General features: G+C 52.7%; 12 non-coding genes across 12 annotated transcripts; 1 reads left to right on the plus strand and 11 right to left on the minus strand.

Moving 5' to 3' along the window:
• Positions 2,183–2,255, minus strand: TRNAK-CUU. Its single transcript has one exon. It is a non-coding gene; the product is annotated as a tRNA-Lys (tRNA).
• Positions 3,545–3,617, minus strand: TRNAR-CCU. Its single transcript has one exon. It is a non-coding gene; the product is annotated as a tRNA-Arg (tRNA).
• Positions 6,622–6,693, minus strand: TRNAP-AGG. Its single transcript has one exon. It is a non-coding gene; the product is annotated as a tRNA-Pro (tRNA).
• On the minus strand, positions 7,244–7,316 carry TRNAK-CUU. Its single transcript has one exon. It is a non-coding gene; the product is annotated as a tRNA-Lys (tRNA).
• On the minus strand, positions 11,055–11,126 carry TRNAP-AGG. The gene has a single exon. It is a non-coding gene; the product is annotated as a tRNA-Pro (tRNA).
• TRNAP-UGG lies at positions 12,345–12,416 on the minus strand. The gene has a single exon. It is a non-coding gene; the product is annotated as a tRNA-Pro (tRNA).
• Positions 13,136–13,208, minus strand: TRNAK-CUU. The gene has a single exon. It is a non-coding gene; the product is annotated as a tRNA-Lys (tRNA).
• Positions 14,639–14,711, minus strand: TRNAK-CUU. The gene has a single exon. It is a non-coding gene; the product is annotated as a tRNA-Lys (tRNA).
• Positions 15,787–15,859, plus strand: TRNAR-CCU. The gene has a single exon. It is a non-coding gene; the product is annotated as a tRNA-Arg (tRNA).
• Positions 17,908–17,979, minus strand: TRNAP-CGG. Its single transcript has one exon. It is a non-coding gene; the product is annotated as a tRNA-Pro (tRNA).
• On the minus strand, positions 21,925–21,997 carry TRNAK-CUU. Its single transcript has one exon. It is a non-coding gene; the product is annotated as a tRNA-Lys (tRNA).
• Positions 23,913–23,985, minus strand: TRNAK-CUU. The gene has a single exon. It is a non-coding gene; the product is annotated as a tRNA-Lys (tRNA).

Consider the following 24,542-nt stretch of genomic DNA (forward strand, 5'->3'; position numbering starts at 1 on the left):
CAAACGGCAAATGACCTTCAAAAGGATCCACAGACAGTGTTTAACGTGCTATTCCTGGAACTTTTCTGAAATTTTTCACAGTAAAGATTTGTGAATAAACTTGATCCAGCCATCCCACTCCTGGGCATCTATCCAGAGAAAACCACGACTCGCAAAGACACATATACTCCAGTGTTCATTGCAGCACTATTTACAATAGCCAAGACATGGAAACAACCTCAATGCCCATCGACGGAGGAGTGGATCCAGAAGATGTGGTCCATATACACAATGGAATATTACTCAGCCATTAAAAGGAACGAAATGCCAGCATTTTTAGCAACATGGATGGACCTAGAAATTATCATGCGAAGTGAAGTCAGCCAGACAATGAGACACCAACATCCAATGCTTTCACTGGCATGTGGAATCTGAAAAAAGGACAGATGGAACTTCTTTGCAGAGCAGATGCTGACTCACAGACATTGAAAAACTTACGGTCTCCCAAAGAGACAATTTGGGGGGTGGGGGGATGTGCCTGGGCTGTGGGATTGAAATCCGGTGAAATCAGATTATGATGATCATTATACAACTACAGATGTGATCAACTCATTCGAGTAATTAAAAAAAAAGATTTGTGAATAAACAGAGATCTTTTAAAAAGAGCAAAGAGGAGTTCCCCGATGGCCCAGTGGTTAAGGATCCAGCATTGTCACTGCTGTGGCTCTGGTTACAGCTGCGGCAGGAGCATGGGTTCAATTCCTGGCCTGGGAGCTTTTACAAGCCACAAAAATCTGAAGTCTAACCCATGTTCATGGGGAAAAGTTCTTTACAGAATAAGGCCAGTTATGGATACAGAAGGAGGAGCTCTTGACGTGGAGCAGCGGAAACGAATGCGACTTGTATCTGTGAGGGTTAGGGTTCAATTCCCCGCCTCACGCAGTGGGTGGGGATCTGGCATTGCCGCGAGCCATGGTGCAGGTTGCAGACATGGCTGGGATCCGGCGTGGCTGTGACTGAGGTATAGGCCAACAGCTACAGCTAGGATTCAACTCCTAGCCTGGGAACCTCCATATTCCACAGGTGTGGCCCTTGAAAAAAAAAAAATCAAAAGTTCTAAAGTTAAGAATATGATACATCTCATTGATAATTTCATGTGACATTATAATAAAGTGATTAAAATAAATATATTATTATACTGGAGTTTCCTTCGTGGTGCAGTGGTTAACAAATCCGACTAGGAACCATGAGGTTGCGGGTTCGATCCCTGGCCTTGCTCAGTGGGTTAACGATCCGGCATTGCCGTGAGCTGTGGTGTAGGTAGCAGACGCAGCTCAGATCCTGCGTTGCTGTGGCTCTGGTGTAGGCCGGCGGCTACAGCTCCAATTAGACCCCTAGGCTGGGAAACTCCATGCCGCAGGAGTGGCCCTAGAAAAGGCAAAAAAGACAAATATATATATATTTTTTAATTAATTCCATTTTTTTAAATGTAATGGGGGAGTTCCCTCCCAGCTCAGAGGGTTAAGGATCCAGCGTTGTTGCTGCTGTGGCTCTGCTTACAGCTCTGGTGCGTGTTTTACCCCTGACCTGGGAAATTTTGAATGGCACGGGTTTACCCAAAAAATGTATTTATTTATTGTGCTCTTTTAGGGCCACGCCCGCAGCATATGGAGGTTCCCAGGATGGGGGTTGAATTGGAGCTTCAGCCACCGGCCTACACCACAGCCACAGCCACAAAGGATCCAAGCTGTGTTTGGGACCTATAGCACAGCTCACCGCAAGGCCAGCTCCTTAAACCACTATGCCAGATCCTCAAGCCACTGAGCGGGGCCAGGCATCAGAACCGGCATCCTCATGGCCACCAGATGGGTTCGTTACCGCTGAGCCATGATGACAAATCCCCCACCCCACCCCAAAATGTAACGGGGATACCAGAAAATGTTTAATTGTAAATGTGACATTTGTTGCCTCTAAGATCCCCTCAGGAGGCACATTATTTCTGTTTGTCCTTTGTCGTTGTTGCTTTTATTGTTGTTTTCTTGGTTATCCATTTTTTTAAAAATATAGTACTATAGATACCATTTTTCTGAGTCTTGCTAAACTTAAAGACTTTCATTCAAAGACACTTACTAGGCATGTATTTGAAGGCAGTCCTGGCTTTTTCACCCTTCCCTGTAGCCGCTGGTGCAAAACAAAATACATGCGCCCAACGTAGGGCTTGAACCCACAACCCTGAGATTAAGAGTCTCAGGCTCTACAGACTGAGCTAGCTGGGCGCAGGACAATAGTAAATGTCATCAGCAGAGGACACACAAATTACTTCGCTTGCCCACATGAGATCTGACCCAGGCTTCCTGATCAGCCAGGGAGTGTGCCTCTTTCCCATAAGGTCTAGGCTCCACCGGCGCCCCAACATAGCCCTTCATTCACTCAAGTTGTCTGTTGAGCGCCTAACACATGCCAGGCACTGGGGATGCAGAAGTTGGCAAGGTGGATTCTTAAGACAGAGGAAGAAAGGGGGTCGGATTCTGGACCAGAGGATGTTGCTGGTTTTCATTTTTGTTTCCTTCCTCACCAGGCTCGACGTTTGCAGTTTAACCGAGCAGACAAACACTTAACACGCACACCAACTGCGGTGCCGAGTCTTTTTAGGGGCAATTCTCTCCCCAGGTCAGATACTTGCCCGCCCTGCCCTCTTTAGTTTTGAAAAGGAGGGAGGGAGGGAGGGAGAGAAGGAAGGAGGCGGCTGGTCTGAGCTTTGGTCCCCAACCCCCGCTCACTGTTACGAGCCCTACTTACCCCCCCCCCACTTTCTTATCCTGAAGGAACTATAAGAAGTCACACAATTAACTATAGTGAAATAACAGAAATCCAGGCAGAAAATCACCCACAACTGTAACCCAGATCAAATCAGCATCATCACTGGCTCTGCTTACTCTCTATTCTCCCAGAAGCGCTCTTTCAATTCTCACCCATTCAGAGATCGAAGGTGCAACTTGTCGGCTCTCAAAGTTTTGCCTGTAGCCTTTTGACCTGCAAATTTTTGTATGTTGCTAACGTGTCTTTTTTCTCTCCCCTTTCCTCCTGGCTCTGAGTGTTCAAAACCTTCCACGACAGAGTCGTTCTCGAGCAGTCATGCACAGACGGCTACGGTTTGGGAATAATTCGTGTTTGTTTTTTAAGAAGTGGATCATACACCGCTTTCCTAGAGGGATCTTCCACGTCAACCGAGATAGAATGAACGTTCTTTTCTGAGGTCGAACACTATTAATGCGGGCGAAAAAAAGGTACTCTATTTCTCTTCCCTCCACCTCGTGTTATTTACCAAAAACTGCTGCAGTAGAACCACTCCTGTGCATGCATCAGAGGACAGTGAGACAGTCACAGAGGTGTTGTTCTCCCACAGTTACAGAGGTGTTCTCGTGTTGGAATATAAGTAAGCACTTATTTATTACTTCGAGTTGCACTGAGGGTGGTGAAGAAGCACCTTTCACTTTGCTTTGTACAGTCTAAAAACGTCATTCCGCAACTAAGAAGGTGGGACTCAAAGCCACACATCCCTGACTACCCCAGGTGGGACTCGAACCCACAATCCCTGGCTTAGGAGGCCAGTGCCTTATCCATTAGGCCACTGGGGCAGCTGTCTAAGGGGTTCCTGTGAATATGGGAAGAAGGAATAACTCCTCACCAGCGGTTAGAAAGTGACCCACTATTTACTCGAAACGTGGCTGCTGTGGGACTCGCGGACCCTTACCCCCTGGCCCAGCCTCTATTCAAGTTTCCGGGAACAAAGTCGTGAGCAAAACAAAGTGCCCCTCCCGAAAGGGCTGCAGTGCTGACCGCGCCCTCGCCGCCGGCCGCGCTCTCGCCTCCCTGCGTCCCGTTGGCTCCTCCAGCGGAGCTCGGCCGCGTCTGGCTCGTTGGCTTCCTCCAGTGGGAGCTCCAAGCTCGGGGAGGCCCTGGATTTCCCTTCGGGTGACGGATTCCGCGACCGTGAGGGACTCCGGCTGGTTCAGGCGGCGGCGCGTCTGCCTCCCTCCCTCCCGGATCCCCGCTGTGTGTGTGTGATAAACGTTTGGTCCTTCCCGGACCCCGCTTGACCGAAGGCGGGGCAGGGCGGGGGCTGGAGGAAGGTGGTGCGGCCGCACTAACAGCGCGGGCGAGGGGAAGGCACCCCTCCGCAACCTCCGCGCCTCACCCGCAGGCACACGTCAGCGCCGGCTCCGCAGCCTCCTGCGTAGCGCCGGTAACTCGGGGGTTGGACAAGGTCAAGGAGACAGACAGAGGCGCCCAGAAAGTTCTACCCCGGACCTCGCTTCTCCAGGAGGAGCGCCAAACCAAACCTGTCCCCTTGAAGCTTCCCAAAGCCGAAGCCCTGGTATCTGGACACGGCCCCTGCAATTTTCCTCGCACCCCACCCTTCTTTAGTCCCTGAGGCTTGTCATTTACGCAAAGGTAAAAATTCAGCAGATCCGGAGCCGCTCAAGACTCCCCATCCCCCCCAGGAGACCCCCAGGAGCTCGGAGATTCCCCCTCGCCACCTCCCCACTCCCAATCTATCCTTCGTCCTTCCGGCAACAACATTATCTAACGCACAATCCGCATTCGAATTTCCTCCAATAACATTCCGTATGGTTTAAAGAAAAAAAAAAAAAAATCCAGGGCAGCCTCGGATTCCGTGGTCCGATCTTCTAATCTCCTTTAGTCCTCTTGTCCTGGCAATCTGGCCACAGGCCCGGACGAAGCGGAGGGCGAGGGGCTGGGCTGCCCTCCCTGAGGCGGCAGAGGAACCAGCCCCGGAGGAACGCGGCGTCACTGCGAGGAACTGGGACGCTCTAGACGCCGGCCCCTCGCTCCTAGGGTGGCTTTGGCCTTCGGGTGCGCGAGGTCTTGGCACATGCGCTCCCCATTCTTAAGTCGATTGCACTTTAGCGTAAGGCGGGAGAAAGAGGAGACCCCTCCAGGCAATACGCTTTCCAGAAGCAGCTGGCCGCCGGGCGAGATGGGTGTGTTTCTGCACACACTCAGATTTGGGGATCACGGATTCAAGGAGGAATCCAGGCGCAGGTTCGAGGTTCTGCCTTGGTCTCCCAGAGCCGGAGACGGTAACGTTTGCCCGGATTGACAAGGACCCTTGGTGCGACCGCAGCTTTGGAGAGCCGGCACCCTTATGGTTTTTCCCATCCATTTAAATTGGGCCCGGGATTTCTTTACACCCCTGAAAGCAAACTCTTCACTGCTTTGAAGTCTGTTTGTTTTAATCGCCAACATTTTCAGTTGTTTTTAGCAAAAGTTAGTCCCCCAAACCCCACTCATTCGTATTACTGCAAACCCCGAGTCTCTGCTGGAGTGTTTTCCTTGTAACTTCCTTAAAGAAGTTTCAAAAAAAAAAAAAAAAAAGTTTTTTTAAGGGACGCACCTGCGGTGTCAAATCGGAGCTGCAGCTGCCGGCCACAGCCACAGCCAAATCCGAGCTGCGCCTGCGACCTACACCACAGCTCCAGGCAACGTTAGATCCTTAATCCCTGGGGGAGGTCAGAGATCGAACTGGTAACCTCATGGATACTAGTTGGGTTCGTTACCGGCTGAGCCACAACAGGAACTCCAAAACAAAAACAAAAACAAACAAACAAAAAGGAAAACAAAAAAACAAACAAAAAAACCTTTTTAATCAATAAAGTTAAAAAAAAAAAAAAACTTTAGGCGAGAGATCCCCCGCGGGAAGTTTAATTCGACAGTCAGCTTTGGGGTTCTGGGATGGACTCAGGAAGAAAGAGGAGATTCTGCCTGAGCGACCCTGGTCCATGGTTGCCTGGAAATAGGCGAACCTTCACCCTTTAGGAAAGCAGCCCTCCAGGAATGGAACTCCTTAAGTTTCAAAGTCAAATCCACCAGCTGCCAAAAAATGAGCCCATCACAGCCTGACGTTCAGAGCTGGGCACAGGACCCTGTCTGGACAGCGTGGACTCCAGGACTCGGTTCCCCAGCCCAGGCTCCGGAAACAATTTCCCGATCTGGGGCAGCGGGAGGCGGGCAGACCTGGGGGCGCCCAGGTGACGGGTGACAAGGAAATGGAAGGAGAAGGAGGAAGAAAGGGGGGCCTCGGGCACCATCTCTAAGCGCCTCCCCCATCCTGGCTCGGTAGTCACAGCGGATACGATACTGGACACCTGGCAGGGAGTGTGCAGTCTCACTGCTGAGTCTCATTACTCACACCCCTAGACCCCCAAGTCTCCTACTAAAAATTTATGTTTTATTTTTTTAGGGCCGCATTCGGAGCATATGGAGGTTCTCAGGCTAGGGGTTAATTAGGAGCTGTAGCCTCTGGCCTACACCACAGCTACAGTAACACCAGATCCGAGCCGCATCCGCGACCTACACCACAGCTCACCGCAATGCCGGATACTCAACGCACTGAGCGAGGTCAGGAACGGAACCTGAAACCTCATGATTCCTAGTCAGAATCGTTTCCGCTGAGCCACAAGGGGAACTCCTTTCTACTAAAAATTTTAAAAAACCAGAAACCAGCTTGAGCATTTTAAATAGTTTCTCTAATCCCCACCGGCAGTGCAGCCGCTTCAGATTTCCACGCCCAGGGTCTGGGTCCCTGGGGACATTTCCAAATATTCCTTCCCCCCAAAAGGGCTCGTCCGGGATTTGAACCCGGGACCTCTCGCACCCTAAGCGAGAATCATACCCCTAGACCAACGAGCCACACCAACTATGTTCTTTGGCTCCCTTCTAAGACTTTGTGGCGACCCGGATGTGGGATGAGTGAGGTCAGAGAAGTGGCCTGAAGAAACAACTCCAGTTTGAGAACCGCTGGCAAGGACTGAGCTCAAGGACCAGTGGGCGAGGGAAGGACTACGGAGCCCCCGGTGCCCACGAAGTAGGAGCAAGCCCTGCACCCGAACCCCCTCCCCCTCCATTTTGGTGGCCCCAGCGCTGAGACAAAAACAAGCCCACCACGAGGAAGGGATGGTGATCGTGTGTCCCTGCTGGGCCGGGAGGTCACTCTGCACACTCCAGAGCGTGCTTGCGGACGTGCATGGAGTAAAAGCCACAAAAGCGCTCTGAGACCGGCAGGGCAGCGTCGAATGCCTTTTGAGGGTAAACCCCTGGAACGCCTTGCCTAGAAAAGCCGCTCCCCAGAACGGGGGTGGGGGTGGGTGCAGTGCATCACAGTAGCCACAAGATACTCACTGATGGCTGCCTGGAGGGTCTCTCGGGACCCTAGAAGTTCCAAATCCAAAAGAAGCAACCTCGCCCAGCGTGGGGCTCGAACCCACGACCCTGAGATTAAGAGTCTCATGCTCTACCGACTGAGCTAGCCGGGCGACTGAACCGCAGTTTTGTGGCTCACGTGTTGGAGGCGGAGGCGAAGGTGAGCAGACCTAGGTTAGGTGACGACACAGACCTGGGCCACCAGGGTAGATCTGCAGCCAAAGCTTCCTGGGCTTCGCAGGGACTTCCCCGCTGCAGGCTCCCTCTTCACAGACGCGCCCCAACAAGGGTGCTCATAGCCCGGAACTACCCTCCCCGCCTCTAGCCTGGAAACTCGGCCCGACCCTGTGCCCGCCTGCCCCACTTGGACATCGGGCGTCCGTCCAGAGGAGCCGCCCCCGCAGCCGCAGCAGAGTGAAGGGGGAAGGAGCGAGCAGAGAGGGATGTACCAGTTAGTTTAAGGAGTGACCGACCTCTTAAGGGACATCCGGATGATTTCCAGGTTTTAGGCTGTTACAAATATAATAGCTATAAACATTCGTGTGCTGCTTTGTGGGTGAAGATGAGCCTTCATTTTTTTCTGAGATAAATGTCCAAAGTTCCGATTGCTGGGTCATATGGTAGTTACAGGTTTCGTTTTTAAAGAAAACGCCACAGAGTTTTCCAGAGTGACTGTACCATCGTACGTTGCCACCAGCGATGTGGGGGCGACCCCCAGTCTCTGATGAAAATGTTCAGTAGAAATAATTCAATGGAAATAGTGTCGACCTTCTTGCATTTCTAACCTCGAAGGGAGCGTTTTCTTTCCTTTTTTGGGGGGCGGGGGGTGCCGCAACTTCGGCTCATGGAAGTTTCCAGCCTAGGGGTGGAATTGGAGCCACAAATGCTGGCCCCTGCCACAGCCACAGCATCTCGAAATCCAAGCCGCACCTGCGACGTACACCTCAGCTCACCGCAACGCGTCTGGCGTTAAACCACTGACCTCTGAGCCTTAACCCACTGAGCGAGGCCAGGGAGCAAATCCGCATTCTCAGGGATACCGGTCGGATTCAGTTCCGCTGCGCCACAAGGGGTACTCCCTCAAAGGGAACGTTTTCAAAGTTTCACCATCAGGTACGAAATTCGCCGTAGTATTTTACAGATAATTTTGGCATTACTTTTTTTTGTTAGTTTACTAAGAATCTTAAAAATCATGCATGAAAGTTGGATTGTACTAGGCACTGGCCCCTAAATTCATTGACTACATTTGCCGACTTTCTTTTTGCTTTTTTTAGGGCCGCACCCATGGCATATGGAAGTTCCCAGACTAGGGTTTGAATCTGAATCTGAGCTGCAGCTGCTGGCCTTCGCCACAGGCACAGCAACGCAGAATGCCAGCGGTGTGTGCGACCTACACCCCCGCTCACCGCAACGCTGGATCCTCAACCCACTGAGCAAGGCCAGGGATCTATCCTGAAACCTCATGGATTCTAGTCGGGCTCATGACCCGCTGAGGCAAAACGGGAACTCCCCATGTACCGATTTTTCTAACGTCAAATCAATCTTGCATTCCCTAGTATAAACTCAACTTGGCCATGGCATATTATTCTTTTCATGTCATGCGATTTGGTTGGCTAATATTTCAAGATTTTTCCACCTATTTTCATGAGCAAGATGGTTTTTAAATTTCTTTTTCATGCTGTCTGTGGTTAGTTTTGCTATCAGACTTGTGCTAGCCTCAGAAAATGTGTTGGGAAATTCCTTCTTCTCCACAAGATTTTGTGTAAGGTTAAAACTTTATTTCTTGAATGTTTGGTGGAGTGCTCCAATGATGCCATCTGGCTCAAGAATTGTCTGTGGAAGATAATATTTGATTATGGATCAACTTTATTAGTCTTAAGATTATTTACATTTTTATTCTGCTTCGATTCCAAAAATTATGTTTTCTAAATCTTCACAAAGTTGTTTCCAATATGCTTTTATCATCTTCTTAAGGTATTCGATAATTGTAAAGTCATTCCCTGCTGTGTGTTATGTCGGTCCTCTGTCATTATTTCTTAACCAATATTTTGGGCAATAACATTAGCTTTTTCCGAGGCCTAGCTTCAGGATTTGTCATTAATCTCAACAGTATGCTTGTTTTCAACCTCATTGCTTTTTTTCATCATTTCTCCCTTGTTCTAACTTACTTGGGTTTATTTTTGCTGTGCTTTTTCTAACTTCTTGCCATTAGTTTTCAACCCATCTTCTCTATTATACACATCTAAGGCTATCAATTTCCCTCAAACTACTGTGTTGGCCACATCCTACAGGTTTTGGTATGTAGTATTTTCATCATCGTTTATTTCAAAGTATTTTCTAAATCTCATTGTAATTTCTTCCTTCCATGGAATTTTTAGAAGTGTGTTGCTTAATTTGTAGTCAGATTGAAATGTTTAATTTTTTTTTTTTGTCTTTTTTGCTATTTCTTGGGCCGCGCCCACGGCATATGGAGGTTCCCAGGCTAGGGGTCCAATCGGAGCTGTAGCTGCCAGCCTACGCCAGAGCCACAGCAACGTGGGATCGTTAACCCACTGAGCAAGGGCAGGGATCGAACCCGCAACCTCATGGTTCCTAGTCGGATTCGTTAACCACTGTGCCACGACGGGAACTCCGAAATGTTTAATTTTTTAATTTTTGTATTATTTATTTTGACCTGTTTTTAGTTTACTATTTCTCTCTTCATCTTTTTTCTTCTACTTTGAGGCCGTTGTTTGTTTTTGTTTTTGTTTTTTTTCTCCAGCTGGTCTTGAGGTGCCCACTGGATTATTCCCCATCCTTGGTTCATGGCACATAAACTCACCATCCAAACAAAAAAGAAGACCCTCCACCACCCATTTTTCTACTTCCTGCAGATCCTGTGGGAGGCAGATGCTCTTGGCACCCTGTGATGCTCTTCTTTCCAGCACAAGCTGAAGACCTGGCAGACAAGCACTTGGGAACCCACATGGGGACTTCCCCTGGGCCCCTGTGCCGGAGAGTAGGAAGGGCTGGGGCAGTTAATCCCCCTCCCGTTTTCCTCTCACTCCAGGGAACTGGGCGGAAGGTCCCTTCCCACTGAGGGGCTGTTTGGTAGGAATTTGGCAATCACAGCCATCCCCAGCTCAGGGTTCTGCACTATAGATGTCCACCCTTGCAGAGTTCTTGAACACGGTTTGTTAGGCTTAGTCACCGGTCCGAGCTATTCTCAGAAAGTCATAAGCTGTACTGGGGGGGGGGGGGAAATGGGTGTAACCACGTGGGACAATAGCCTCAGACCATGACACATTTATTATTGCTCTTCAAATAATTGGATTTTGAACTTTCTGGTGATAGCAGGTCTCTGTGCTCCGTGTCTGGGCTTCCAGTGTCCACTTCTCAGGCTTTGAGGGTGGCCCTCTAAGCCACAGAATAGGGCAGAGGCGGGGAACGTTTCCTGGCCGGCGCTGGGGCCCAGGACCTCGGTCCTCAGCTCAGCGGAGCTCCTGGGATTCCTGCCGACCTCAGGCAAGGAAGGAGGCAAGGGCCACAGACCACGCCAGATCGAGTGACTGGACCTGGGGTGGGGAGGGCAGGCGGCTCAGGACACCGGCTGCAAATCCCAGCAGCCCACCACCTCTCCCCAGGTGGAGGTTTGTCCTGGGGATGTGTGGCCCACAACAGAGGCATCCAAGCGGCAAGGACAGACTCTGAAGGCACAGAAGGAAAGCCCTCTCCCTTCTTAGGTGCCTCGAACTTGAACCGGCAAAGTAAACTGTTGTGAGATAACTAGAGACTCTTAGCGACTGGAACCCAATGAAATTTTTTAAATGACACCGGTGGCGCTGAGATCACCATGTGGGGTGAAAAAGATGGGGCTCGTCCGGGATTTGAACCCGGGACCTCTCGCACCCTAAGCGAGAATCATACCCCTAGACCAACGAGCCACAGGAACACCAGCCTTTCGCTCTCACTGTGGCTTCGTGGCGTCCAGGAAGTTGGGACAGGCGAGGTCAGTGAGGTGGCACCGGGAGGAGACTCCAATTTCAGACCCGCCAGGAAGTATCGAGTTCAGGGACCGGTGGACGCTGAGAAAAACCTCGGGAACAAAGTAGACAGCAGCCCCTGCGTTCCCCCCAGTCCGGTGGCCACCGCCGAACCGGAAAAGACTGCGAGGAGCTCCCAGCCGCATGGGGTAGACGGACCTCTCAAGAGACGGCGGGGGCGCGCGGAAGGTTCTAGAGCCGCGATCTCTGGGACATTCGCTTTGCAAAACGTCGAACTCCCAAGGGGCGGCATCCAGCGGTTGCTCACCAAAGGCCTGCAGAGTGCACGGGGAAAACAGCCGCCACTGCCTCTGCCTCTCCTGGCTGCTCCCACTTCTCCCGGTTCCGCTCCCTTCTCCCGCCCCGGCGAGATCAAAACCAATAAATCGAGCTTCGGACTTGGGACCTCCAACCTGAGAAGCTGATTTTGAGAGTCACTTTGTTCTACTGCCTGAACCAGCCGGCCAGCAATGGTCCTGGCCTTAGATGCCCGGGGATGGCCTGGTGTCGGGGGTAGGGGGTGGAGGGAGGTGTGTCAGCCTACCAACCAGACCCCGCAGCAGGGCAGGGCAACGACCCCCTCCCAGCCCACTGAGGGGAGGAGGCCGGTCCTCCGGTCCTCCGTTCCCCAGGTTGGGGAAGACGAAGACGCCGCGCTCAGAACAGCGAGAGCTGCTTCTGCTTCCCGGAGGGGAGCGCGCGGGGGCGGGGGTGGCAGGTCGGGTTCCGGAGCAGTCTCTGCAGTCGGTCTGCCTTCCCAGAAGTTCGACCATTCCCCAACCCCCCCGGATCCTCGGCGGGACTGATTTCTTTGCTCGCCCATCTGGAAAAGGCCAGGGGCCCGACCCGCAGGCATCATGCACGGAAGTTCAGCCCAGGGAAGAAACGTCCCTCTCCCCGCCACAAAACACAACTTTAAGTAAGAATACAACTCACTTGGGGCTTGAACAGTGATTATTTCGAACCGCAAGATTATCTGGCTCCCTGGGGCACACAACTGTGCACTTTGACTGTGCCGTCTCCTTTGCCGCAGGATCCGCTCTCAGAGGAAGCTGCCCCAGGTCCCCAATTGAAGCCTTCGCCTAGTCGCTGAGAACGCGGACGGAAAAAAACGCAGACGGGCTCGTCCGGGATTTGAACCCGGGACCTCTCGCACCCAAAGCGAGAATCATACCCCTAGACCAACGAGCCGCGCAGCTGTGACAGCTGCGACCTCTACAGATGACATAGACGGAAGCTCGTCCTGATAGCTCAGTTGTTACCGTGTGTACCTGTGAATTCGTTTCTACGGGCTCACGGGTTCGTAGCCCCCGTCGGATTTCAGCCTGAGGCTCCAAGTAGGGCGGCGCAGCGCAACTAAACTCTCGCGAGGCCCCTTGAAACCACGCCTTCCCAAGTCCAGGGCCTCCCACCCACTCGGGCTCAAAACCACGCCTTCCCAAGTCCACGGCCTCCCACCCACCCTGGCTCTAGAGGAGGCGGGAGAAACGCGGCGGTGTCCCGGGTGAACAGTTCGCCCGCGACTTGGGGGGGCGCCTAGGGAGGGAAGCAGAATAGGCACAGGAATTACTGAACAATCCAGTTCCCAGAGGAGCCCAGATTTTTCCCACTGTCTTGTATTTTTAATTACGGACAGTGGAAAGGGAGAAACCTTTGTTGGTCTTAAAGGTCATTGGCTCCTGACTTGTCCGAGACACCAGGAAGGAGAGTCCAGAAGCCACCATTCGATACAAGGAGCAGACAACTCCAAGGGTCAGGCCCAGCATGTTTTCCCATGATGAGCAGGAACTTGTACCAATTCACTGTACCCCACAATAGGGCACTTTTTAGACGGGAGTAGAGAGCTAGGAACAGAAAACCAATCCATGTGGGACCAGAATCCGCAAGAACAGTAGGTGGTAAAAAAGACTCGCCCAACGTGGGGCTTGAACCCACGACCCTGAGATTAAGAGTCTCATGCTCTACCGACTGAGCTAGCCGGGCGGCTGCAGTTGTACTACAGGGACTTTCAGAACGTGACCGGCTGTGGTTAACCGGAAACAATTGGATGGGGCAAAGTATGTGGGGAAGGGAGGGCAGAAGGCCCCAGAACTTAGCCCCTTAAAAAAGAAAAGGAAAAAAGAAAAGAAAAAAAAAGAAAAAAGAAATTGACCCCTGATGCTGGGATCAGGTTTACTTTTACACACGTCTCTTCCTGTTCCCTATACTAGCCTCTCTGTCGCCTGGGCTCCCAGGCTCCTCTGTGCATCCCTGCAAGGCCAGGGTGTTGCAAAGGGCTCTAAGGGGGGCTTAGTTCTCTCCTGTGGGTCTGAAGAGAACGTGTCTGGAAAAGGCCAGAAGGCCATACCCTGGGGTGTCCTCTGGGTTATTTTGTGAATTCCAGGTTAGTCTGAGCCCCACAGCAAGATGGTAAGAGTTGCTCACTTTGCCCAAAATGTCTGGGTGGAGGCCTCAGTTAAACCCACAAGTCTACAGCCAATAAAAGGCAGGTCTGCAGTGAAATGTCCCTGAGACAAAAGCCTCAGCTCGGCAACCTCCCCTGCATTCACATGGCAGCAGCCTTAGTAGGGGGAAGGGGGAGTCTCAATAGCTAGCAGAGCATGGCACCCCGGAAGCCGGTTGACCAGGGAGGGTCCTCAGCTCCCTCCACCTGATTCCCATGCTTTGGGGGCTTCCGGGGTCCAGGCTTCAGGCTCTGGCAGATAATCACTTAGGGACCAAGGCAGTCGAGTGGAGCAGATGGATGGAGCTACTTCTGCAGGGGCTCTGGAGTCAGAGGCTGCCCTGAGGCTCCTTGCTTGCAGAAAGGGAGGCAGAAGTGGAGGAGGCTGAGGGAGGTTTGAAAGCCAAGCCTGTTCTTCTGCTAGGAGCAGCCATGTGACCAGAGATCCTCAGCCAAAGGGCAGTGGGATGTTAGCACACTCCCCTGGGGTGGCTGTCCCCTTCTTTGCCCAGCCCCCTCCTCTAGAAACATCCTCTCTCCTTCCCGATCCCCAGGTTTGGGCGCTTTCCGCTCCAGCACCCCCATTTGGGCCTTCCCCGCGGTCTGACAACCCTGCCACCGGCCCATAGAGAGGGGTAGGCTTAGTGCAAGAGCGTAGGGGACCCTACCCAGCCTCCAAAGCCACCTCAAAGGTAGAGTGAGGCGGAGACCCCACAGTAGGGGATAGGACCCAGACCATACCCATAGGGTCAGGACCCTCCAGGGCCTGCTCTACCTTTCCACGTTTAAGCCACGTCCCCCAAGCCCTCAGTGCTTCCTCCCAGAGAAAAATCACACCCCAAAAATGGGGTTCCCCCTTCTTCATGAGTGAGGAGCCATAGAATTTGTGTTCGTTTTCCCAGGAAGATCGCTCCAAACAGGATTGCTGAAAAGTCTTGGAAGGCGACAAGGGATCTCAAAAGAGGAAATCCGCCCAACGTGGGGCTCGAACCCACGACCCTGAGATTAAGAGTCTCATGCTCTACCGACTGAGCTAGCCGGGCGGGATGAAAGGATAGATGGGGCCCAAGGGACCAGCAGCTCATACCTCGCCTTTTCGTCCCTTTCTTTAAGTCCTGCGGCGGGTACACGCCCCGAAACCTGGAGATGAGTCTCCCATTCCGGCCCAAGCTCCAGTGCCGCAGAGAAATGTCCGGGCCCCAGTCCCTGACAGTGGCCCCCTCACCGGAGCCTCCACAGCAGACGAACCGCGCCCTTTGCCGCGGGCTCCGGCGGGCGGTTTAGGGGTCTCCGGCGTTGAGTCCACAGCCCGAACGCCCAGAATCCGAGGAGCTGCGAGCTCCCTGCTCTTCCTTAGCCTGGGCCCGGTGCCCGGGGCGTGGGTCCAAGCCCTAAGGGCACTGTCTTGGGTCAGGGTGCCGCGCGGGTCCGAGGACGAGCGCAGAGGTTCCAGGTCCGCAGGTCCCGCTGTGCCCCCCACGCCTCCAGGAGGGACGAGAAGGAAAATTCCTCAGCGACCGCCTCCGCTATGCTGGGCACTAAAGAAGGGAGACACGCTGGAACTCCTCCTCCTGGAGGGGGCCTCGGACCCCCGGCTTGACCCCCTTGAAACCGACAGGGTCTGAAAGCCGGGGGATGCCCAAGACGCGGGCAAAGGACCTGCGGCCCCCAAAGTTAGCACCATACCCCTAAAGCAAAGAGCCAGAATGGAGATGATGGATCCTGGTCCCCTGTCACTCCCCCATCTGGGGCAGAGGCGGGATTCCCCGCCCCGGAGGATGGGACGGTTCGGTTTTGATACCCCGAAAAAGAGGTTGAGGTTAGGCTCGGTGTTCTGGAGTCCGGGGTCCAGTCCCGAAGATGCACACGCAGGGCGGCTTCCACCAGCCGCTTGGCTCCCTCCTCGGTCCCCACCAGGCGCTGTGAGGACTTTGGCTGACTCGGAGCTGGGGCGGCCCCGGGACCCGACTGGGGTAGATATGGGGGTGCCTGTGTTCTATGCCTGCACTGGGCCCTAAGCAAAGGAACTAGCCCCCGCAAAACGCTGGAAGAGACATCGCGCGCCGGAAGTGTGGAAGGGGGCGGGTCCTGCACTGGAAGCCGGAGACCAGGTAGCGCGCCCCGGTGGCCTAATGGAGAAGGCACTGGCCTCCTAAGCCAGGGATTGTGGGTTCGAGTCCCACCCGGGGTAATTAGTTAGCCTTTTGGCATCCATTAAAGTCAACTATATTCCAGTAAAATTCGGAGAAAAAAAAAAAAGACTTTGTTGCCCACCTAAAACGAATAAAACATTGTTAAGTCCACCGTACTCCAATGCAAATCTTAAGAAGTGTTGGCGTTCCTATACTGGAATAGATTCTGTCGCCAAAGATTATTATCAGCCACGTTTGAGAGCTGCACCTCCTAGGACCCTCGAGGTGGGAAGATGAGTGTTTCTTTAACCCTGTAAAAGTGAGGAAAGAAGGGAATTGGGGCCACGTGGCGCTGAACCTACTGAGGCGAACAGGCGATAAAGGACGTCTCACAGAGCAGCAGCATCTTTCAAGATCGGATAAATGGTTTCAAACTATCAATCTAGAGTGTTTACATTTTAAAATCCATGTAGATTTTATAGACTAAAAAGAGAGGGACCACATGATCATCTCAATACATACAGTAAAGCCTTTTTTTTTTTTTTTTTTTTTTTCGGTCTTTTTTAGGGCCATGCCCGCAGCATATGGAAGTTCCCAGGCTAGGGGTCTAATCAGAGCTACAGCTGCCGGCCTACGCCAGAGCCACAGCAACACCAGATCCGAGCCGCGTCTGCAATCGAACCCGCAACTCATGGTTCCTAGTCGGATTCGTTTCCACTGCGCCACGACCTCTGCACTTCTTCCTCTTTTTTTTTTTTTTTTTTTTCCTTTTAATTCCCGGCCTAGGGATTGAATCTCAGCCGCAGCTGTGACCTACACCTCAGCTTTGGCAACACCGGATCCCCCAGGGATCAAACCTGGATGAACTGCTGCAGTCGGATTCTAAACCCACACGGCCACAGCGGGAATTCCAGTAAGGGCGTTTTTTAAAAAATAAGTCCAATCTCGACTTCTGATAAAAACTTAGCAAACTGGTATTGAGGGCTAGGAGGGAGAGATAACAAAGAGCCAGGGGAAAACTTCTGAGGATGAGAGATATGTTCACTGTCTTGACTGTGGTGATGGTTTGGATGCAAGCACGTGTCAAAACCTATCACACTGTGCTCTCTGTGTGCAATCTATTGTATATCGAAGTTTTTAAAAACTGAGGTGTAATCGACGTGTGATACCATCTAGTAGGTGGTTAAATGAAGGCCTACAGGGCTAACTCTCTTGTGCAGAGCCCAGCGCTTGCGTTGGCAGGAGTGAGGACAGTGCTGTGAGCTCTAAGCCGGAAGAGGGGAGCTCCCTTGTGGAGCAGCGGGTTATTGTCACTGCCGCGGCTTGGATCACTGCTGTGGCCTGGGTGCAGCAAAACACACAGTACAGGAAGGGAAAGTTTTTACAGTTAAAGACTGAGTCAGCGTTTGGACCCCGAACTGTCTCCCCCCAGTGATAGTCATGGCTCCAGCCTAGGGCAGTCCGCTTTCGCCAGCTACAAAAAATGAGCCACATCAGCCATTTAAATGTATCTATTTTTAAAATAACTAAAAAGGGGGGGTGGGAGGGATGGACTGGGGGGGTTGGGATTGACATATGCACACTGAGGTGTATGGAGTGATTGGTCAACGGGGACCTGCTGTGCAGCACAGAGAAACCACCCCATGTTCTGTGATAATCTATGTGGGAAAAGAATCCGAGAGAATGTGGATATGCATATATGTATGACTGGGTCATTTTGTTGTACAGCAGAAATTGTCACGATCTTGTAAATTAACTATACATCAATAAAACTTCAAAATAAAAAATAAGTAAAAAGAAACAGGTAAAATTAAGTGTAAACTAAGTGCAATATGTTCTAATTAATGCAATATATAGAAAATATCATTTCAACACATACCGATAGGCCTTGCTTTTTTGTACCAAGTCCTCAAAACCCCGACGTGTATGTATACCAGCACGTCTCCCAACAGAAAAGGGCTGCCGGGGTTGCAGAGCCAAGCGGAGGTGGACACTGCTGGGTGTACCCAGGCCGGTGAACCCCAACGCAGACTGCTTCTCCTATGCTACCTACCCCGGGGCGCGTCAACAGCCGGTTTCCTAAAACATCGGAAAACACGATCAGCATGGGCTCGTCCGGGATTTGAACCCGGGACCTCTCGCACCCGAAGCGAGAATCATACCCCTAGACCAACGAGCCTCCATGGCAAAAAAGGGTCTCAACTACGTACTTCACAACTGTTCCTATCCCTGTGTAACTCAGGTTTATTCCACAGCAGGCAGGGCAAGGCGCTGGAGTCACAGCCGGGAGACCCAGGGAACCCAGGCCAATAGAGACAGAAAAAGGGGTTCACTAAACCCGGACCAGGGGAATGGATTCCTGCCCCAGGGGAGTGAAGAGCAGAAGTGCAGGGAAGGAGAGGGGGAAGATGAGGGGCTCCGATGAGCCAGAGGGCACCTTACAGGAAGAGCACCTGCTCTCCAGGGGAACCTGAACCTCAGGCGGTGACAGCCATGGGGTGTGGATAGTGGGTGCGGAACAGGCAGGAGGGAGGGACATCAAGCAGACCCTGGTCCCCTAAGACGGGGCCTGTGCCCTGGATTCTGTAGAGGAGGAGAAGGGGGAGAAGGAGGTGACGGTTCCACTTTATGCACGTGGCCCCAAGGCGGCCAGCCTGGGTGCCAGAGAAAGAAGCTCCAGTAGAGGATTCCAGGGTTCCCTGTTGACTCCAAAAGCGCCGCAGGGAGGGCTGTGCCTGCAGTTCCAAGCAAGCCGTTTCCATGGAAGAGCAAGGCAGGATGGGTAAACAGCATAGGACTGGCCAGTTGGAATGATCCAGTGGGTGTTAGGGCCTAGGTGCTGTCCTTGTGATCTAGGATCGGGTCCTGGGTGGATTGGGGCAGGGGAAATAGTGGCCTGGTGTGTGCAAATTAGATAAGGAGACAGGTGGGGGTGTCGATTGGGAATTGGTGGGTTTGCAAATTGTTTACTAGCTCTAGGAATTAGCTGGCCCTTGGAATTGGCCGTCTCCCCCTGGAGCCAGCAGGGCCCTTCAAGAGGTAAAACCATCATTGAGAGTTCCCTGGTGGCTCATCAGGTTCAGAATCTGGCATTGTCACTGCTGTGGCTTGGTTACAGCTGTGGCACGGGTTTGGGTTCCATCCCTGGTCTGGGAAGTTTTGCATGCCTTGGGCACCACCAAAAAAAAAATTATAAAATACAGAAAATAAAAACCATGACTAATACAGGTGTAAACTGCTTCAAGTGTTTTTCCAAACATTTGTGAAGATCATATGACTTTTCATTTTTATTCCACTAATAGAATGAATTACTTTTAAGAAAATAGAAACAGAAGTTTGGTTTGGTTTGGTTTGGTTTGGTTTGGTCTTTTCTAGAGCCACTCCCATGGCATACGGAGGTTCCCAGGCTAGGGGTCTAATCGGAGCTGTAGCCGCCGGCCTACGCCAGAGCCACAGCAACGCGGGATCCGAGCCACATCTGTGACCTACACCACAGCTCACGGCAACTCTAGAAACAGAAATGATTTGAGAAAATAGATTTTCTTAAATGTAAAACCAACCTTGCATTCCTGGAATAAATCCAGCTCAGCCCTTATTTTGCACTTCCAATTTTTTTTATTTTATTTTATTTTATTTATTTATTTATTTTTTTGTCTTTTTTAAGGCCCGCGGCATATGGAGGTTCCCAGGCTGGGGTCTAATCGGAGCTACAGCTGCCGGCCTATGCCACAGCCACGCAGGATCCGAGCCGTTCAACGCAGGATCATGGCAACGCCGGGTCCCCAACCCACTGAACAAGGCCAGGGATTGAACCCACAACCTCATGGTTCCTAGTCAGATTCACTAACCATGTGCCATGACGGGAACGCCCTTTATTTTGCTTGTTTATTTTGTTTGTTTCTTTTTTTTTTTTAATTTCATTTTTTTTGAAATTTTTATTTTTTTTAATTTATTTTATTTTTTTTTATATATTTTTTTATTTTCCCACTGTACAGCAAGGGGATCAGGTTATCCTTACATGTATACATTACAATTACATTTTTCCCCCACCCTTTCTTCTGTTGCAACATGAGTATCTAGACAAAGTTCTCAATGCTATTCAGCTGTTTGTTTCTTTATTTTGCTTGTGTTTAGGGCCGCAGGTGTGGCATATGGAAGTTCCCAGACCAGGGGTGGAATTGGAGCTGCAGTTGCTGGCCTATACCACAGCCACAGCAACTCGGGATTCTTGACCCACTGAGCAAGGCCAGGGATCGAACCGGCATCCTCATGGGTGCTGGTCACATTCGTTTCCACTGTACCACAATGGGAAATGGGTCCCAGGCTGCGGAGAGCCCAGCTGTTTCCATGTCCATGAGTGCATTTATTTATTTATTATTTATTTATTTATTTATTTATTTTTGGCTGCACCCACATGCAGCATGTGGAAGTTCCTGAGCCAGGGATTCAACCCGTGCCACAGCAACAACCTGAGCTGCTGCAGTGACAATGGATCCTTAACCTGCTAAGCTACAAGGGAACTCCTCCAAGACACTCACACAAGGGCCGTGATGGCCCTTTTTCTCTTTGGGAAATGGCCAGGCTGACTAATTAAAGACAGAAGACACCAGTCCCCAGCTCAGCTCTGGCTCTGAAACCCTCAGGAGGACAGGAACACAAATGATCCTCAGTTCCGTACTTCATGTACTCCTGTGACACAAGGTCGTGATTGAAAGGAGCCACCATCGTCCAGGTGGAGGACACATCCTGACCAGAGCCTTTCCATGAGGACCTGGACCTGGTGCAGGACCTGTAGTCAACAGTTCCAGCCTCTGATCTCAGCACCGGCAGCTCTGCCAGTCCTGGAAGTGTACCCAAGCCACCCTAAAGCCCTGAGAGCTAGTTTTGAATCTTGCTCCAAGGACATACCTTGGCTGGTTATGGCTCCATCAGGCATCTTGGAGGTACCAGGGGTGCCATCTGGGTGGCTGCACTCATGGACATGGAAACAGCTGGGCTCTCCGCAGCCCGGGACCTGCGGCAAGGGCCAGAGTCAGTCCATGAGGAGGTAATCTCTGAGCCCTGCTTTGGCTTTAGAGCCCTGATCTTTCTTTCAAGGGCAGAGTGTCAAGGACTTAGGGCTCTGTCCCCCGAATGAGCCGGCGACAGGGGGGCAGGTCGGAGCTCTTCTCTCCGCATTGATGCACAGGCTCAGCTGAACTAGCCCTTCTCCCTTCTCTGAAGTTGCCCAGCCACCTTGAACACCTGTCACCCTGGGACTGGGTGTCCTGGGGCTGCACATTAAGTTCTGCAACTTGTGCCAGAGGAAAGCGGTCAGGCTCATTCTCTCAGTCTAGGGATGAGCAGATAGAGCCTCTTGGGTTCAAAAATTCCTGGTCCCTGTCCCCGTGGACGCCAAGCAGGAGGGCGCATACACCTGCCAAGCCCTCTTAGCCTTTGCCCCTCCCCACCCGGCTACCACCTTCCTGACACCTGGTGGCTTGGGGAAAACCAGAGACTTGTCCTGGGTCCCAGTGGGGAAGGACTGTGCTGAGAGGAAGGTCCTGCTGGCAGGCTCTCCTCAGTCTAAGACGGTCAATCAAGGTAATCGTCACGGGATCAAATTCCCTGCTCCTGTGAGGGGATTGGGGGAAGGGCAGCACGGAAGCCCTTGGGTCTCAAATGACCTCAGAAGCCCAAGATCAGGAGGCAGAGGAGGTCACTCTTTATTGCATTCACCTCTGCATGCCCCCGGGGAGGGCCCAAGGAATTGCATTCAAGGACCATTTTCACCCTAAGGGGCCCCAAACTGGGCAGCCCTCGTCTCCTCAAGAAGTTAAACACTCGTGATGGCAGTGGAGAGGGCATCTCAGGGCGCTGTGACATTACTCAGTGGCAGGATTCCCCAAGCTCCACTCTTCCGGCCCGGGCCTCCTTGGACAGTAGGAAACTCCCAAAACCCCAAAATGCAAGTGGCAGTTGAGGCCCAGGCCCAGGACTGCGTCTTTGAATCCTCACCCTCTTCAACGCCTCTGCGGAGCTCCTAGGGGGGCCCTAAACCTGGACCTGGGAGGGGTGGAGTTTGGGCCCGGGGGCCGTGTCCTGTATTTGGTCTCATTTAACATTTTGGGCAAAAGCTCTGCTTCGCCCAACGTGGGGCTCGAACCCACGACCCTGAGATTAAGAGTCTCATGCTCTACCGACTGAGCTAGCCGGGCGACTCTTACACAACTTCTCTTTTTTGAGGGAACAACCTCTGAAACAGGAGGACCTTGGCGACCAACTCTGTTCACGGTAAAATTGCCCTGGAGCCTCAAGTTCGAAAGCTACGAGCGGACGGGACGGCCTTGATCAAAGTTCCGGGACCTGGGCAGGCGGCGGGGCTGACGGTGACTGAGACCAACAGAACCCCGGGAGCCCTACGCGGTCGGCGCCCGGGGGGCGCCGAGTCCCCGAAGCCCACGCACGGCTCCCAGAATCTCGCACACCCTGCGGTTGGCGGCAGCCCCAAACCACCTTCTTGGCGCTCGGCTCTGGGATCGGACCCGAAGCTTCCCCAAAGCATCCTTCCCTCCGTGGACGGGAAGTTTGGGAGCCTCTTACCGACGAGAGGACAAGGTCTCGGGGCTCAAAGTCACTAAAGAGAGGTGGCACAAGGCGTCCTTTTCTGCAGGCGTCCTTTTCTGAATGAGTCCCCAGGGCCTACGAGAGCTCCTGGGTCCAAATCCTGGTTCCCTCTGCCGCCTGGCCCGCCTTGAACACTTTCTACCCCACCTTACTCCAGCCCACACCCTGCTTTAGGGCAGGCAGCGTGGCCCCGAATGGAGAAGACCCAGGGGACCCGCTGCACGGCTGGAGGGGGAAGCCGGTACCCAGCGGGTGTGACGCAGTGTAGAACCAGGGCCACCTCTCCTTCCCAGCCGGTTTCTGGAACAAGGAAGGGAACTGCCAGAGACCCAAAGCCACACAAGGGCTTTGGGAGCCGAGCCCAGGAGCCCCTGGGTCTGCCTCGGACCCCAGTCCCCCTTCCTGTAGGATGAGACTTGGCTTTGACCCAAGCTCAGTGGCGGGGCTGGCCGGCTGGGAGCGCAGGAACGCCTTGGTCTCGAGTTTGAGTCCCACAGGAAACCCCACCGCGGTTCAGGAGCTTCGCCAGCCACCTTCGCCCGGGCCAGAGGGAGGTCCTGGCGGCAGAGGTGCTGCGGGGAAGCGACCCCGGGACTCTGAGACCCACAATGTCGAACCCCATTCCTCTCTGGTGGGTGAGCCAAATCCTTCGGCCAGAAATCCCCCTTCCGTGGGGGCATCTGGGACACCACCCCAGCTGAGCGTGGAAGAGGGGACAAAGTGGACAGATCCCAGCAGTAGGTTGGCTCCTTGGTCTAAGGAAACGAGTCTCCGTTTTGGATGCTAGAGGTTCCAGATTCAAGTCCCGGAAGAGCCTACTGTACAGGGATTGAATGGTCCTCTAACATGACCAGGAGCTGGCATTTCAGACACCCCTCCGTGTTTTAGGCCTGTATTCTTAGGCCTGTCTTCTCCCCGCAGGGAAGGGCGAGCAATCCTGAGCCACAGTAGGGACAACACCAAGTTCCTAGTCGCTAGGCCACCAGGAAACTCATGAGCTCTTTTTTCATTTACCCGAAGAAGAGCAGGAAAAAATGACTAAGGGTGCCTCCAAGGGAGAAATGTGGACCAAGTACCAGCCACAGTCCTGAGACCCGGAGTTCCAAGGGTCCAGGGACGGCCACTCCAAAAGAAACCTCGGTTCCCACCAACAAGGCAGAAAATCTGGTCCTCCCCCTCCCCTAAATTGGGAGGGGGAGCACCTCGGCTCTGTCTCCCTTCTCCCCCACCCCCGCCCCCAAATAAGAGGCCATTGCCTTCTGGGGGAGGGAGAATTCTGACACGTCTTTGCACGAGCACGAGCACGAGTCGCCGGCCGGGACCGGTCTCCCCTCACCTCGACACGCACGGTGCCGGCAGCGGGAGCAAATATCCGAAAGGCTTCACTCCAAGTGGAGAGCGAAGTCCCCAGAAATGGTTTGAGACGACAGCAGGCAGCATCTAAGACCAGCTGCCTGAATCTCTAAAAGTCTCTCAGATCGGTTAGTTTTAGCGTTCAAAACTGCACGCCCAACGTGGGGCTCGAACCCACGACGCTGAAATTAAGAGTCTCATGCTCTGCCGACTGAGGTAGCCGGGCGGATGCAGTGTTTTCACAGTGATGTTTGATACCCTGCTGTTCAGAGCCTTAAAGGCAGGCATTGGGAAGGAAGGAAGGAGGAGGAAGGAAAGAAAGCAAGAAGAGGAAGAGGAGGAGGAAGAGGAAGAAGAAGAAGGGCCAAGGTGTGGTCAACCTCTGGAGAGACAGAACAGGCATGGCCGCCCCTGAGCTGGTCCTCTGGGCATCCAGGCCTCCAGGCTCGGTCCCTGCCCGGGACTCTGGGCCTCCAAAGCCAGCACCATCCCCCCATTCTCAGCCAGCTGTCAGCAGACAGGAAATCTTTAATCTGGCTGTTAACGTTGAATTTTTGGTGTGGGGCTACTAACTACAGCCACGGGTCAGGGTTTCTCAGGGTGGTCCCTGGGGGCTGGGGATGGAGGCCAAACAGCCTCTCTCCAGGGTCCAAGTATGGCTCAGAAGAGTCTACCCTCCCTCTGCTTGTATAAACCCAAATCCTGACTTATTACTGATCCCTGCCTGTTGATGGCTCCTTATTTAAAATGACCCAGAGAATCAGCCTGCTACCACTGCTGAAA

Source organism: Sus scrofa, chromosome 3 (assembly GCF_000003025.6).
Source record: "Sus scrofa isolate TJ Tabasco breed Duroc chromosome 3, Sscrofa11.1, whole genome shotgun sequence".
Classification (NCBI taxonomy): Eukaryota; Metazoa; Chordata; class Mammalia; order Artiodactyla; family Suidae; genus Sus; species Sus scrofa.